This window comes from Myxine glutinosa, chromosome 12 (genome assembly GCF_964187855.1).
Source record: "Myxine glutinosa chromosome 12, kmMyxGlut1.1, whole genome shotgun sequence".
Taxonomy (NCBI): Eukaryota; Metazoa; Chordata; class Myxini; order Myxiniformes; family Myxinidae; genus Myxine; species Myxine glutinosa.
The window spans coordinates 791,565-806,470 of NC_136272.1; positions in this window are offsets into that span (position 1 = coordinate 791,565).

The following is a 14,906-nucleotide window of genomic DNA, read 5'->3' on the forward strand; positions in this document are numbered from 1 at the left end:
ACTCACCCCCAAGAATTCCCGCATCTTCCATTCTCATTTCCTCCATATTGTTTACTTCTTCCATCCGTAAGAATGTGTGGGTGGCACAAGGGGTAATAATTCCGCGCACCAGTGGGTGGCGCGAGCGTCCAGGCGGCGAACTGAAATGCATGCCCCGCCTTTCGGCCGATCGGCCACGCCCGGGGGAAAGGCGTGGCCTCGGGACATATATGCGGGCTCTAAGCTCGAGCCCACCCAGTGCTGATATGCAAGTTCTTAATAAAGACTCTTGTTTGTATCCACGCATTGTGGCCTACCTCTCTGGCAATCGAGTCGTGTGTGCACAGCACCACACCCCACTACTTCCGACTCACCCCCAAGAATTCCCGCATCTTCCATTCTCATTTCCTCCATATTGTTTACTTCTTCCATCCGTAAGAAGGAGTAGCTTCCCCGCGCGTCTTTTACAGGAATAAGATTTAACTTTTAACGACACTCCGTCAGCGTCTCGCGCACCGATCGCCGATGCAAATTTATCGCCTCTGACTACAAAAATTTTGTTTCCAAATTCTCCACTCTGACACCAATTTTTTTTAGGGTTCAATCCCACAACTGACTACTAGTTGTCGTGCGACTCCGGATAACACCAGAGACCGCGGATAGGCCTAAACGGTTTTATTGGGAGGGAACAACCAATACGGATTTTACTATGGTCGCGCGGGAGGAAGAAGGAAGGTGGAAGCTGCGTAAGCGCTCAACTGTGGACGGCGATCGAACTCCAACGGACACTCCGGCAGCTTCGATCCTGCAGGGGAAATTAACTCGACACGGGCACAGGTGTAACAGGGAATATAAAATAATAATACAAGGGTTTATTAAAAAGAAACGCAGGGACAGGAAAACGCGAAAATAAATCTAAAACTCCTAAATTGGGATCCCACACACCAGATCTCAAACACAGACGGGGGAAAATGAATTACGAAAAGAAATGTCTCGTCGTGTAATTTGCAATGGGGATTGGCCTTATCTGTCCTGTCGTCTTGTCTTTGGCTGCCGTCCAACACGGCTCCGTTCAGCCCCGATGCACCCACGAGGTCCCTCGCTCCAGCGCCAGAGCACTGAAGACCGCTCCAAGCACATGCAGATGGCGAGCCAACGCCCACGAGGTCCGTACACCACTCCAAGCGTCAGGAGCACCGATCACACATGACAGCCAGGGAAGGACGTGCTTCACGAGGAGGCTGCGCAAGCAAGGAAAACCCGACGTGCTACAAACTGCTGGATCTCCAAGAGCATGAACCGCAAGAGCAAATGGCGGTCGGCCCTCCCTTAAATAACCTTCCCGCGGGGGTGACGTCAGCCCTGGAGCGCCACCCAATCAGTGCCCTCCACCCTGAGTCTGCCACACCTATCTTATCCCCTCCCCCCCCTCCACCCCCATGATATTATCCATGAGCGCACCGCATCCTCTCTTATCCCCATTGTTCTCCTCCCCCATGAGATTATCCCTGAGCGCACCACACCTATCTTATCCCCTCCCCCCCCCACCCCCATGATATTATCCATGAGCGCACCGCATCCTCTCTTATCCCCATTGTTCTCCTCCCCCATGAGATTATCCCTGAGCGCACCACACCTATCTTATCCCCTCCCTCCCCCCCCCCCCACCCCCATGATATTATCCATGAGCCCACCACATCCTCTCTTATCCCCATTGTTCTCCTCCCCCATGAGATTATCCCTGAGTGCACCACACCTATCTTATCCCCTCCCTGCCCCTCCCCATGATATTAAACCTGAGCCCACCACACCTATCTTATCCCCTCCCCCCTCCCTCCTGATATTATCCCTGAGCCCACCACACCTATCTTATCCCCTCCCTGCCACTCCCCCATGATATTATCCCTGAGCCCACCACACATATCTTATCCCCTCCCCCCCTCCCCCATGATATTATCCCTGAGTCCGCCACACCTATCTTATCCCCTCCCTGCCACTCCCCCATGATATTATCCCTGAGCCCACCACACCTATCTTATCCCCTCCCTGCCCCTCCCCCATGATATTATCCCTGAGCCCACCACACATATCTTATCCCCTCCCCCCCTCCCCCATGATATTATCCCTGAGTCCGCCACACCTATCTTATCCCCTCCCCCATGATATTATCCTTGAGCCCACCACACCTATCTTATCCCCTCCCTGCCCCTCCCCCATGATATTATCCCTGAGTCCGCCACACCTATCTTATCCCCTCCCCCTCCCTCATGATATTATCCCTGAGTCCGCCACACCTATCTTATCCCCTCCCCCCCCCCCTCCTCATGATATTATCCCTGAGTCCGCCACACCTATCTTATCCCCTCCCCCCCCCCCCACCTCCCCCATGATATTATCCCTGAGTCCACCACACCTATCTTATCCCCTCCCTCATGATATTGTCCTCAGCTTCACTGATTGATTTAATCTGTTGTTGGTGTAGCATCGGCAAGACGGGCCGAATGACCTCCTCCTGCATCATGTTATTTAAAAAATCAATATCCTTCTTGTTATTCCTTGTTAACTTGACCGAGAGCACTCGATGGACTAGAGTACTTTATTGGGACCACTAGAGGGCAGGACCATCCCAAAAACATGAGGGGAATGTGGGACACAAAGGCACACGTGGTTGATACTGTGATGTAATGAAAGATATCGGAAGTAATTATCAAAGTTTTCATGGTGAAAACATGTTTATTTGCTATTAAATAAAACTTGTACAAATTGGCCTGCAAGTGGAACCACGTGACCCTGCAGCTTGTGATGGTGTAAGTATCATTTCATAGTCTGTGGTACAAGGTGTTGATGTGTTTTTATTTGTCTACCAATGGGTGTGGCCTACATGTGCACATGATGTACATATGTGCTCTGTCATGATCCTTGGTCACCAAGTGAGTTGTGGCAAGTTCATCAAGCATCGTGTACATTGAGTGTATGATGGCCTAGTGCAGTGGTTCTTAACCTTTTTAAAAGCGCCGAACGCTAAAGAAACCCACAGAACACTCGCGGAACCCCTCAAATTTGAAAAAAAAAATTAAGAAGAATTGCATCTTAATGCGTTTTCTGTTCTTCTTTTCGGGAGGCGATCTGGGAAATGCGTTGTTTTGTTTTGGCAAGGGCCACCCTCAAATCATTTTCGCATGCAAGCCTGCTCCTTTTCTTTGTTTTAATGTCCACCAGTTTCAAAAACGCATGCTCGCAGAGATATGTTGTAACGAATGGCGTGAGGATCTCAAGGGCAATTATAGCGATGTGAGGATACCCTTCCATTTGGCGGCACCAAGACGTTGAGAGCGTTGTTGTGCCGAAGAGTTGTTGTTGAGGCTGGCTCTGCTGAAGTTCGATGAGGGCGTCGAGGTATTGGTCGTTGACATCGACCGTTGCAACGTCGAAAGTAAACGGCTGCCGCACCCATGCTGGGTATTGCTCTTGGTCGGGGAAGTAGCCGTCGAATGACTTTCCCAGCTCATCCAAGTGCGTGGCAATCACTTGCTTCAGCTCCCGCGGTACAGCAGTACCTCCAACTTCAGACCCATCTTCGATCCCGCTCACGCACTCGTCCAGTAGCGAAAAGTTCACGAAGTTGTCGTTCTCTGTTCGCCGCCTCCACAACGGTAACTTCTTTCGGAAAGCGCTCAGCTTATCTTCAGATTCGATGACATTCACTCCACCGCCCTGCATCAAGCAATTGAGACGATCGAGTGCGTCGAAGATGTCAGCCAAGTACGCCAAGGCGAGGATGAACTCTGACTCTTGGAAGTGCGTTGCATGGCAATGCTGGTGTTCTCGCACAAACAGGGCTAATTCTACACGCAAGGCAAAAACACGGCTCACTACCTTCCCTCGTGATAACCATCGAACGCTAGAGTGGTAGAGAAGGACTTCGAATTCAGAGCCGATTTCATTGCACAGCTCTTTGAAGATGCGATGATTCAGAGCACGGCTTCGCACATAATTCACAGTTTCAACGACGATTTTCAGAACATTGGCCAGTTTTGGAGGCAGGGTTTTTGATACCAGCGCGTGTCTGTGCAGGACGCAGTGCGTGACGATGTGTGGTGCATCGGCCTTCACCAGCGCTCCAAAACCGGAGTTGCATCCCAGCATGGCTGTAGCTCCGTCCGAGCAAATTGCAGACACCGTGTTCCACGAGAGGCCGTTGCTTCTGAAGAAGTCGTCCACAAGCTTCTTCACGTCAGCTGCCTTCGTCGTTGTTGTGAGAGGCTTGCAGAACAGAAAGTCTTCCTTGATCTCGTCTCCTTTGACATAACGCACAAATAAGATGAGCTGGCTCAAATTCGAAACGTCAGCGTTCCCGTCGAGTTGAAGGCTGAATTTCGGCGGGCTCGCGATTAAATCTGCAACTACCTGGGCGAGGATGTCGTCGATTCTGCATCTGATGGTGTCATTTGAGAGTGGAACGAGAGACAACTTGTTTTCAGCAGCTTTTCCCAGCATGATGTTGGCCATCTTCAACGCGGCCGGTTTGATGAGTGTCTCGCCAACGGTGTGCTGTTTGCCCTGCTTTGCGATCAGGTATGCAACTTCATACGACGCGGTGAGGATTGGTTTGTCAATTGGAACGAAGCCGAGAGTGGGCAAGGTAGCACTTGCGTCGAATCAGACTCTCTTCAATTTGAATTCATCCAGCGTTGCGTCTTTGTACTGCCCCTCGCCGTGCAGTTTTTTTGAAGTGTTCCAGTAGTTTTGCTGGTGCTAGGCTGGAGTTGCTCAACTTGACATTGCAAAGCATGCATTGAGGACGCTGACTTCCGTCCCGTTCCGTCAAACATGTGAACCCGTACCGCACGTAATCCTCCGACCACTTCCTTTTTTTGCTCGACATACTGAAAAAAAAGAAAAAAAAAGTAACAAACTGATCTTAATTGAGTTCGGGCAAATAATTATATGACAAAAATTAAAAAAGGAACATGCTTAAATATAATCATTTCCCCTCTGAAAACTGAAAAATTTTAACGAAGAAAACATAACTTATTATAGTTACGATGACGGGATTTATTATCTACGCAACTCTATGTCATCTCAAATCCCATTATAATATTACATAGAAAACTGCAAATTGTTAGTTTTGATTGGCGACCAAAGGAGTTATATCACCTCCATCTAATTTCCTGAGTAATTCAATCATATTTTATAATCACCATCCACTTTTGACTTTAATATAACTCTGAACTGGCCCTGCATATCCACAAACATTTCCAACTTACTTTTCAATTAATCAGTAACTCCAAAGTAAGGCGCGACCAATGACGCACGGCACACGGCAAGCTAATCGAGGCTATTCACTGGAATTTCCGAACACCTGCAAAGTCCAAAATCCAGTAAGTAATTAAGCAAGTGAGCACCATCAACAGAATAATTAGCAAGTTGTAGCGGTTACCGGAAGCATGGCACAATTACCCTGCACCGGCCGATGACGCAACCGGCGAGCGGTCACTTGTCCGGACTCGCCCGGGCGTGTCCAGACTTGCCTTTCCCGGGCGAACACTTGTCTTGCATACCACGCCCCGTTGAGAGGCGTGGCTGACCTATTTGCATACCACGCCCCGCCTGAGAGGCGTGGCTTTTTGTGTGTTGATCTTTACTTATAAATTGCCGCCCGTTCGATGGGCTGATTCAGTGCTTTTGAGTTCTTTCGTGTTGAGCTAAAATAAATAGCTCGGTGAAACTTCGTTCCTGTGTCGTCCATTTAGTCTGGCTTTATCGTGCGAGCACAGCTCCCACAAAGTGGCTCATTGATCCCACTTACTACAGTCAGTGTGAAACAACTTATCTTAAACAGAGACCAAAGAAACCAAGAATGGGATGGGAATAAAATTATAAATAACATTTCCATTCGTTCGTAACATACATAGCAAAATAATAATAATATTAATAATAAGCGTAATTACACATAGATTCAAAATTGATACAAAACTTAAAAAAAAAAAAAAATTGCAATGCGTTTCGGAGGACCTCCGCCGAACCCCTGAGACTGGCTCACTGAACCCCTGGGGTTCGGTAGAACCCAGGTTAAGAACCACGGGCCTAGTGGAAAGGTAACTTGAGTGACACATTGAGTGTATGATGACCGAGTGGAAAGGTAATTTGAGTGACACATTGAGTGTATGATGACCGAGTGGAAAGATAACTTGAGTGACACATTGAGTGTATGATGACTGAGTGGAAAAGTAACTTGAGTGACACATTGAGTGTATGATGACCGAGTGGAAAAGTAACTTGAGTGACACATTGAGTGTATGATGACCGAGTGGAAAGATAACTTGAGTGACACATTGAGTGTATGATGACCGAGTGGAAAAGTAACTTGAGTGACACATTGAGTGTATGATGACCGAGTGGAAAAGTAACTTGAGTGGCACATTGAGTGTATGATGGCCTCGCGGAAAGGTAACTTGAGTGACACATTGAGTGTATGATGGCCTCGTGGAAAGGTAACTTGAGTGACACATTGAGTGTATGATGACCGAGTGGAAAGATAACTTGAGTGACACATTGAGTGTATGATGACCGAGTGGAAAGGTAATTTGAGTGACACATTGAGTGTATGATGACCGAGTGGAAAGATAACTTGAGTGACACATCGAGTGTATGATGACCGAGTGGAAAGGTAATTTGAGTGACACATTGAGTGTATGATGACCGAGTGGAAAGATCACTTGAGTGACACATTGAGTGTATGATGACCGAGTGGAAAGGTAATTTGAGTGACACATTGAGTGTATGATGACCGAGTGGAAAGGTAATTTGAGTGACACATTGAGTGTATGATGACCGAGTGGAAAGATAACTTGAGTGACACATTGAGTGTATGATGACCGAGTGGAAAAGTAACTTGAGTGGCACATTGTGTGTATAATGACCGAGTGGAAAGGTATCTTGAGTGACACATTGAGTGTATGATGGCCTAGTGGAAAGGTAACTTGAGTGACACATTGAGTGAATGATGGTCTCGTGGAAAGGTAACTTGAGTGACACATTGAGTGTATGATGGCCAAGTGGAAAGGTAACTTGAGTGACACATTGAGTGTATGATGACCGAGTGGAAAGGTAACTTGAAGGACACATTGAGTGTATGATGGCCAAGTGGAATGGTAACTTGAGTGACACATTGAGTGTATGATGACCGAGTGGAAAAGTAATTTGAGTGACACATTGAGTGTATGATGACCGAGTGGAAAGATAACTTGAGTGACACATTGAGTGTATGATGACCGAGTGGAAAAGTAACTTGAGTGACACATTGAGTGTATGATGGCCTTGTGGAAAAGTAACTTGAGTGACACATTGAGTGTATGATGGCCTAGTGGAAAGGTAACTTGAGTGACATCTTCGAGCTTGGACATTCTAAGACAAACTATTTGTGATTCCTTTTTCTATTTTGAGCCTCTTGAGCCTGAGCTATTCTCAAGTAGTCCGGCAGCTAAGCTAAATATAGCATAAAAATTGTGCATTTTGTGAGGAAAGCACCAAATTTGGCACACTAGTAGACTATCATATTGTTACGGACACGACTTAGATGTTATGATGGGCCGAGCGGAATGGCCGCCGTGTTCGCACAAGTTACCCGATTACACTCGAACGTTGGCCGAATCGCGCTATGCTAAATCGATGAAGGAAAGGACACAACCGCTGGGTTAAATGACACGACACCAGGGGTACAGTTCTCAAGACCTCCGGAGGAGGATATAATATTGGTTATGCAGAACGGTTAGATTACACGGCAAGAGGTAAAAACACAGCAAGATGGGCACTTAGACACAGTCTTATCTTATTCCCGACAGACCACAGACAAACGGGACAAGACTGACTCACACAGGGATTGATGGCAAGGAAGGGCAGGCAGTCGATAGCTCAAGGTGCACCTTGGCTCAGGGGCAGAATCGACCCGGTCCGGTCCAGAGATGCGGGTAGGTATCGTCGCGCTGGAAGTGGCGTCCGTTTCTCTTCAAGCTGAGGCGCATCTGACGTCACCTCCGTCTTCCTGCGCATGCCCAGCGGGGAGTGACACGCCCTTGGCTCGTTAGCTCCGCCCCAGATGGAATCGGTCCGCCGCTTCTTATTGGGTGCGGGGGGTTACCGGGCTCCGCCCTTGACGAGGAGCTGACAGTGAGCCCCTGCGTGGTAACCCCGTCGGAGCACATGCTCAATGGCGGCTAACCAAGCCGGAGTGAGGACGCACACTCCCCGCGCCGCCGCCGCGCCGCCGCCGCTGTTGTTGTTGTTGGTGTTGTTGTTCCATGAGGAAGAGATGCGGGGAGGTATTGGGAGGTCCTAAACTTACTAATGGTGCCATACAATCACATTCTGGTGCAACGAAGAGTCAGAATTAATGGAAACGAGTCCTTAACTGACATAGACTAAGAATAACTAGCAAGATGTCCTATAGTTGTCTACGTGAGATGCGGTGGACCTGGGCACGACATTTAATGGGGGAAAAAGGGGAAGGTCGGGGCTACAGAGTGTTGTTTACAGACAATGGGACTAGGGAATGGGGGATTGGGGATAGTTGGGGAGTATTGGGGAAATAGGGGAATATTTACAAGCGGATATGGATGGAGGCCAAATCCCATATCCGCAACATTGCACCCTTCTCTACCTCGGGACGTCATGACCCGATAAATTTTTACCTATGTTAGTGTGGCACTCAGATGTAGTTCCCGCTACTATTAACTCAACCCTGAGTGCGACAGTTTTACAGATGTTCACAAATGAGTAAATATGTCCCCCTGCGACGTTGCACCCTTCTCCTCACAGAAACACACCCACAGGATAACCGAATCGCGGAAAGAATCCTCAAACTAAACATACAGCCGGTAGGGAGCATTATTTACACAAGACTACACTGATATTTACACTACGATCCAGGACCTGTTTTTGGAGGAACACATGCAGATGTTATGCATAGAGAGAGCACGCATGCCAGCATCGATACACCAACCCACGAGTGCCCTGTGGCCTTACGGCCTTTAATAATGTGCAGAGCACCCCATCCAAGCACCAAAAGCACCACCCCATCATGTACAGTCAGCACCATCCGGTGCACCAATAAAGTGTTCAACGTCACCGGTGGTGTCGCAGCCGGCCGATGTTCTGCCGCTGTTCTTGCCTTCCTGAAGTGCTTGGCATTCTTGCTTCTTTAAAAATAAAGAAAGGCGCCAACCGCGTCCATTTCTGAATTGTGGCCGTCAGGGGGGCCAACTATTAGTGGTTCACCTGTATGGCATAGGTGCCACGTTGACCCAGAGGTCCATCAACGGGTGGTGCTTGCCCGCAAAAGACTGCGGTCCATGGTGGGCGGCCACAAAAATTGTGGTCCATATGGTGTATCGATCCCGGCAGCAAGCAGCGAAAGTGCAGGCCCACAACTGCAGAGCCAGCACCTCTCTCTCCTCTCTCTCTGCCCCAAAGCCAGATCCTCGGAGGTGGGAGACAAAAGAAGAAGACAAGTGAGTAAGGTGGTAAGGGCGCAAAAGTGCACGCAATATAAGGTAATGCACACTGGGGGCACATGGGAACCAGGTGAGACAGGTACGTTCCTACCGTACGCCCCCCCCCCCCCCACCAGGTAACCTACATTTCCCCTCCCTTACCCCTTACTGTATCCACAAAACACAACACTACCCATAAACATCTACTTTACAAATCCACAACGTCCCTACTGTCTTCCCCGTTCCTCCCATAAACCAAATTCGTCTTCTCTCCCTCCTAACCAATCAAATTTGCCATTTCCAACTCTCATCAAAATTTGCCATCTCCAACTCAACATCAAAATTTGCCATCACCAATTCATCATCAGTCCCTCCTAAGGAGGGAGAGATGGAATCACCCCAATGTCTCATCCACGTCGTGATGCGTCTCACAAATCCACACAGCAATTCTCACTTCCTGCAACACAAAACAAAGAAAACACAGGTGTGGAGTCATCATCACCACAGGTAAGTGGCTGCGTATGGTGCGACAGGTTCATCAATCCTAACTATTTCCTAAATGACTTTAACAACTTTACATTACCCGGGGTCTTTCTCCTGCCAAACCATTGGCCCACTTTCACTATGGGTTCTAAAAACCAATTCCCATTGACCAATCTGTGGTGCCTCTCAATTTGGAGTCTCACTCCCCCGATTCATCTCCCGGTGCCCTCGCACAATTTCTGGGCTGTGACGTGTAGCTCTCCCAGCAGGTCTACCCACCTGCACACCTCCACCACTGTAGTTGCCACCCGAGCTTACCTGCTCCTCACCCTAACCTAACTAACTGGGGAAGGTCCTCTCGCACTCTCACCCCCTCAGTGCCCTCTCTGGCACGGGCTGCCCGATCCACACCCGGGATCCTCAGGCACCCACTGACACTAACGGCTCCCAGAGCCCACCTGCGGCCTCACCTGGCCGACATCCTCACAGTGGTGGAGTGCCCAAACCAACTACACACACTAACAGGCTACACGCCCAGCCATTTCCACAACACTAATGCACCCATCCACATACCATTCTGCATCCGCACCACAAATGCCAATATCCAACCACAATTTACCTATACCCTCTACCTAACACTTACACTACCCGCCCCGGGTACTCGTGAAAGGGGTCCACTCTTCCCCCATCCACAACTTCGCACCATGCACACCACTCCGTACCACTTACTCCATGTATTCCACACACCTGTACTTGCACACCTGCGCTCTCACACCTGGTGCCACCTGCACCCTTCTCTCCCCAAGCGCATTCGCGCTGATCCACAACACTCACTACTCATACACTGCTCCACACACCTGTCCAGTTCTCACACAGCATCATCTCATCTAACTACTCCCCTCTGAAACTTGCGCTTCCCAGTCGTCCCTTTAAACTATTGCGCTCCCTCGTCATTATAATCCACACTAATCTACCTGCGTCCCCACTACAGATATCAGTCACTAACTAATCTTAACGTTACCTAATGTCATCTTCGCTAGATCCCTACACACCATATCCTAACCCACCCGGGCTAGTTTTCACTGCCATAAACCCCATAATCTAGTGCGCATTTGCCCCACTTTTGTGAGGGATGACAGAGTTGCCATCCCACCACATCGGGCATCTCCCACTACCAATTTTGCACATCAAATTTCAACAAATCAAAAATTTGCCAATCACTACTCATCATCTGCCAATCATTACTGCCAATCCTTTGCCAATCATCAAATTTTTGTTTTTTTTCTAATTTTGGGTCCAAAACACTAACCTCATCACACAGTCTACTCACTAATGCCTCTTGGTGCGCCAATTCCTGTCCAAAGCCCGGCTTCGTAAAGCCGAGCACTGAATGCGGGTTGTTTGGTGCCAGCGGCTGGATACGTCCCGCATTCGGTGCAGGGAAGGAGGTTTACCCGGGCCGAGGTCCCACGCACCATCTCGGCACGGAGCCATCCCATGGCCCGATCTCGACCTGCCGGAATGTCTCAACAAAAAGTGGTCGCCATGATGACCCTTCCTATCGGGCTGCCCGCTCCGCATAGTGGAGCACGGACGCGGCCGTTCAAAGCGAGGCACAGCGTGGATCGCGTACGGCGGTTCTTTCGAAACCGCCGTGGTTCGGATCCCCGCTGGTCCTCGCGGCACGCGAAGATGCCCGACGCGCACCGAGGGCCCGATTCGGCTATAAGTCGTTCTAACCTCTAACCCGGTTACCGTCGATGCCTCACCTGGATGCTTACAAGCATACGCTACCCCTTTCTTGCTCATACATGCAGCCGTTTCCATGCTCCTCGTCGTACCTTTTCTTACACACCTCGGTACACTCATTCCACTCACCGACTTGGTCACACACCTGACCACCGAACACCTTGGCACACATTCGTCGCTCGCACACCTCACCAACACACCTCTTCGCGCCCCTTCCTCGGTCACCTCCTCTGTGACAATCACAGGTGTGCTCTCACTCGCACACCCAACCACGTGCCTCACTACCAATTCCAGCATGCATTCCCACTCACGCTCTACCATTCCAGGTGTGCATCCTTCCATTCCAGGTGTACATCCTCGCTCACCTGTCACAACCAACTCACGCTCCTTGTCACTCTCACTACTCTCACCACCACTCTTGACAACGCACTCACCCTTACTCTTGACAGCGCACTCTTTCCTCATGCATCCGTCCGTTACACACCTTTCTCGCGCATCCTCTCCCGTTACATCCTCTGTAACACTCACCACAGGCGTGCATTCTCCCTTTACACCCTCCGTAACACTCCTCACTACGCGCTTCCATGTGCTCCCTCGCACACGCGCTACGACCGACTCACTCTCGCCAGCACCCTCACTCCTTGGCACGCACTTTTTCCTCACACACCCCAGAGTCGGACTTTCTCGCACACCTCCTTTTTCGCACACCAGACCTGTCGCACACTTCACCAACGGCCTCTCACGAACACCCGGGTCCATCTCGACCCCCAAGCTTCTTAAATCACCTGGCGCATCATACGCACGACCATATTGGTCACCACTTACACCGGGTCCTCTTCCTCTTCGCTTCTCCTCCATCACCTGCGAATCCCTCATCCGGTTAATGAGCACATCATCACAATCCGAACACAGACTTCGGACCAATTCTTTTATCTCCTCTTTTATCTCTTTCTTATCCCCTCTCCGTCGCTTCTTAATTTCGCTCACCCCTTCTTCCACTTCTTCTAATTTCTGCTTCACCTCTTTTATTCCCCGGTACGTCTCCTCAAGCTCGTCCTCCAAGGCTACCTTGACCGTTTCCATGTGCGTCCTCACCTGCCGGTCCTTCGTCTCCATTACCTCTGTCACCTCGTCCAACCTCGTTGTCAGTCCCTCACGTACCATCTGACATTGCCTCTTCGTCGCTATCAAGTCGTCTTTTAGTTCCTTCTGTGTCGCTTTTAACCCTCCTAGTACCGCAGTGTTCCTTTGAACCTGCTCCGTTACTTCTTTTTGTCCCTCCGTCAGCTGTTCCACCTCCTGCGTCAGGTCCTCTATGCCCCCTTGTAACTTTACAGTCCCCTTTCTCACCTCCTTCTCCATGTGCTCCTTACAGTGCCTAACCTCCTCGCGCACTCCTCCGACCTCCTCACACACCTCTTCTGATCTCTTCTCCCATCACTTGCATCTCCTGCCCAGATGCCACCCTCTTCTGCTCCATTTCCTCCCTGTGAGCATCCAATTGAGTTTCTACCCCCATTCTGACCCCCTCTATCTGCTGCCCCATTTGTTTAACTTCCCTTTCCGCTTGGTCCCTCATGTCCCTCAATTTGCCTTCCATACTGTTTTCTAACCCCTCTAACCCCTTTTGCATCCCTTCCATTTGATTCTCTTGAGCGGCCATTCTGTTTTCTACCCCCATTAACCCCTCCTGTATTTCCCCTAATCTATTGTCTAATCCCTCTATTCTACTCCCTAACCCTCCGATCTGGGCCCCCATGTCCTCCCTCAATTTCTCGCTATTGGACCCCATCCTTTGTTCTAACCGTTGGCTATTGGCCCCCATGTCCTCCCTCATTGCCCCCATACTGTTTTTCACTTCTTCATTATTCTTGTCCATAAGGGCCTTCATTTGCATTAAAAAAAGGTTCAAATCCACCGGTGGCGCTTCTACGGTCGCGGGCGCGGTCGCCGTGGCCATGTGTGAGGCGCCATTTTGCGCGCCCATAACCTCGTGCGCGACGACGCTATTTTGCGAACCTGCCACCCTCACTGCTTCGCTCTCCTCATGTCCCTCATGTCCCTCAATTTGGTCCTGGATCGACCCTGCCTCACTCTCCTCTACCGGAACCCAGCCGTCTTGATCTGCCATAGCGCGACTTTCAAAATTCGGGTTTTTATTTTTGTAAAACACAATCAAATTTCGCTTTCGAGCGCGTGAAACGCGCTCCGGGACCGATCTCACTCCTCGACACCAATTGTTACGGACACGACTTAGATGTTATGATGGGCCGAGCGGAATGGCCGCCGTGTTCGCACAAGTTACCCGATTACACTCGAACGTTGGCCGAATCGCGCTATGCTAAATCAATGAAGGAAAGGACACAACGGCTGGGTTAAATGACACGACACCAGGGGTACAGTTCTCAAGACCTCCGGAGGAGGATATAATATTGGTTATGCAGAACGGTTAGATTACACGGCAAGAGGTAAAAACACAGCAAGATGGGCACTTAGACACAGTCTTATCTTATTCCCGACAGACCACAGACAAACGGGACAAGACTGACTCACACAGGGATTGATGGCAAGGAAGGGCAGGCAGTCGATAGCTCAAGGTGCACCTTGGCTCAGGGGCAGAATCGACCCGGTCCGGTCCAGAGATGCGGGTAGGTATCGTCGCGCTGGAGGTGGCGTCCGTTTCTCTTCAAGCTGAGGCGCATCTGACGTCACCTCCGTCTTCCTGCGCATGCCCAGCGGGGAGTGACACGCCCTCGGCTCGTTAGCTCCGCCCCAGATGGAATCGGTCCGCCGCTTCTTATTGGGTGCGGGGGGTTACCGGGCTCCGCCCTTGACGAGGAGCTGACAGTGAGCCCCTGCGTGGTAACCCCGTCGGAGCACATGCTCAATGGCGGCTAACCAAGCCGGAGTGAGGACGCACACTCCCCGCGCCGCCGCCGCGCCGCCGCCGCTGTTGTTGTTGTTGGTGTTGTTGTTCCATGAGGAAGAGATGCGGGGAGGTATTGGGAGGTCCTAAACTTACTAATGGTGCCATACAATCACATTCTGGTGCAACGAAGAGTCAGAATTAATGGAAACGAGTCCTTAACTGACATAGACTAAGAATAACTAGCAAGATGTCCTATAGTTGTCTACGTGAGATGCGGTGGACCTGGGCACGACATTTAATGGGGGAAAAAGGGGAAGGTCGGGGCTACAGAGTGT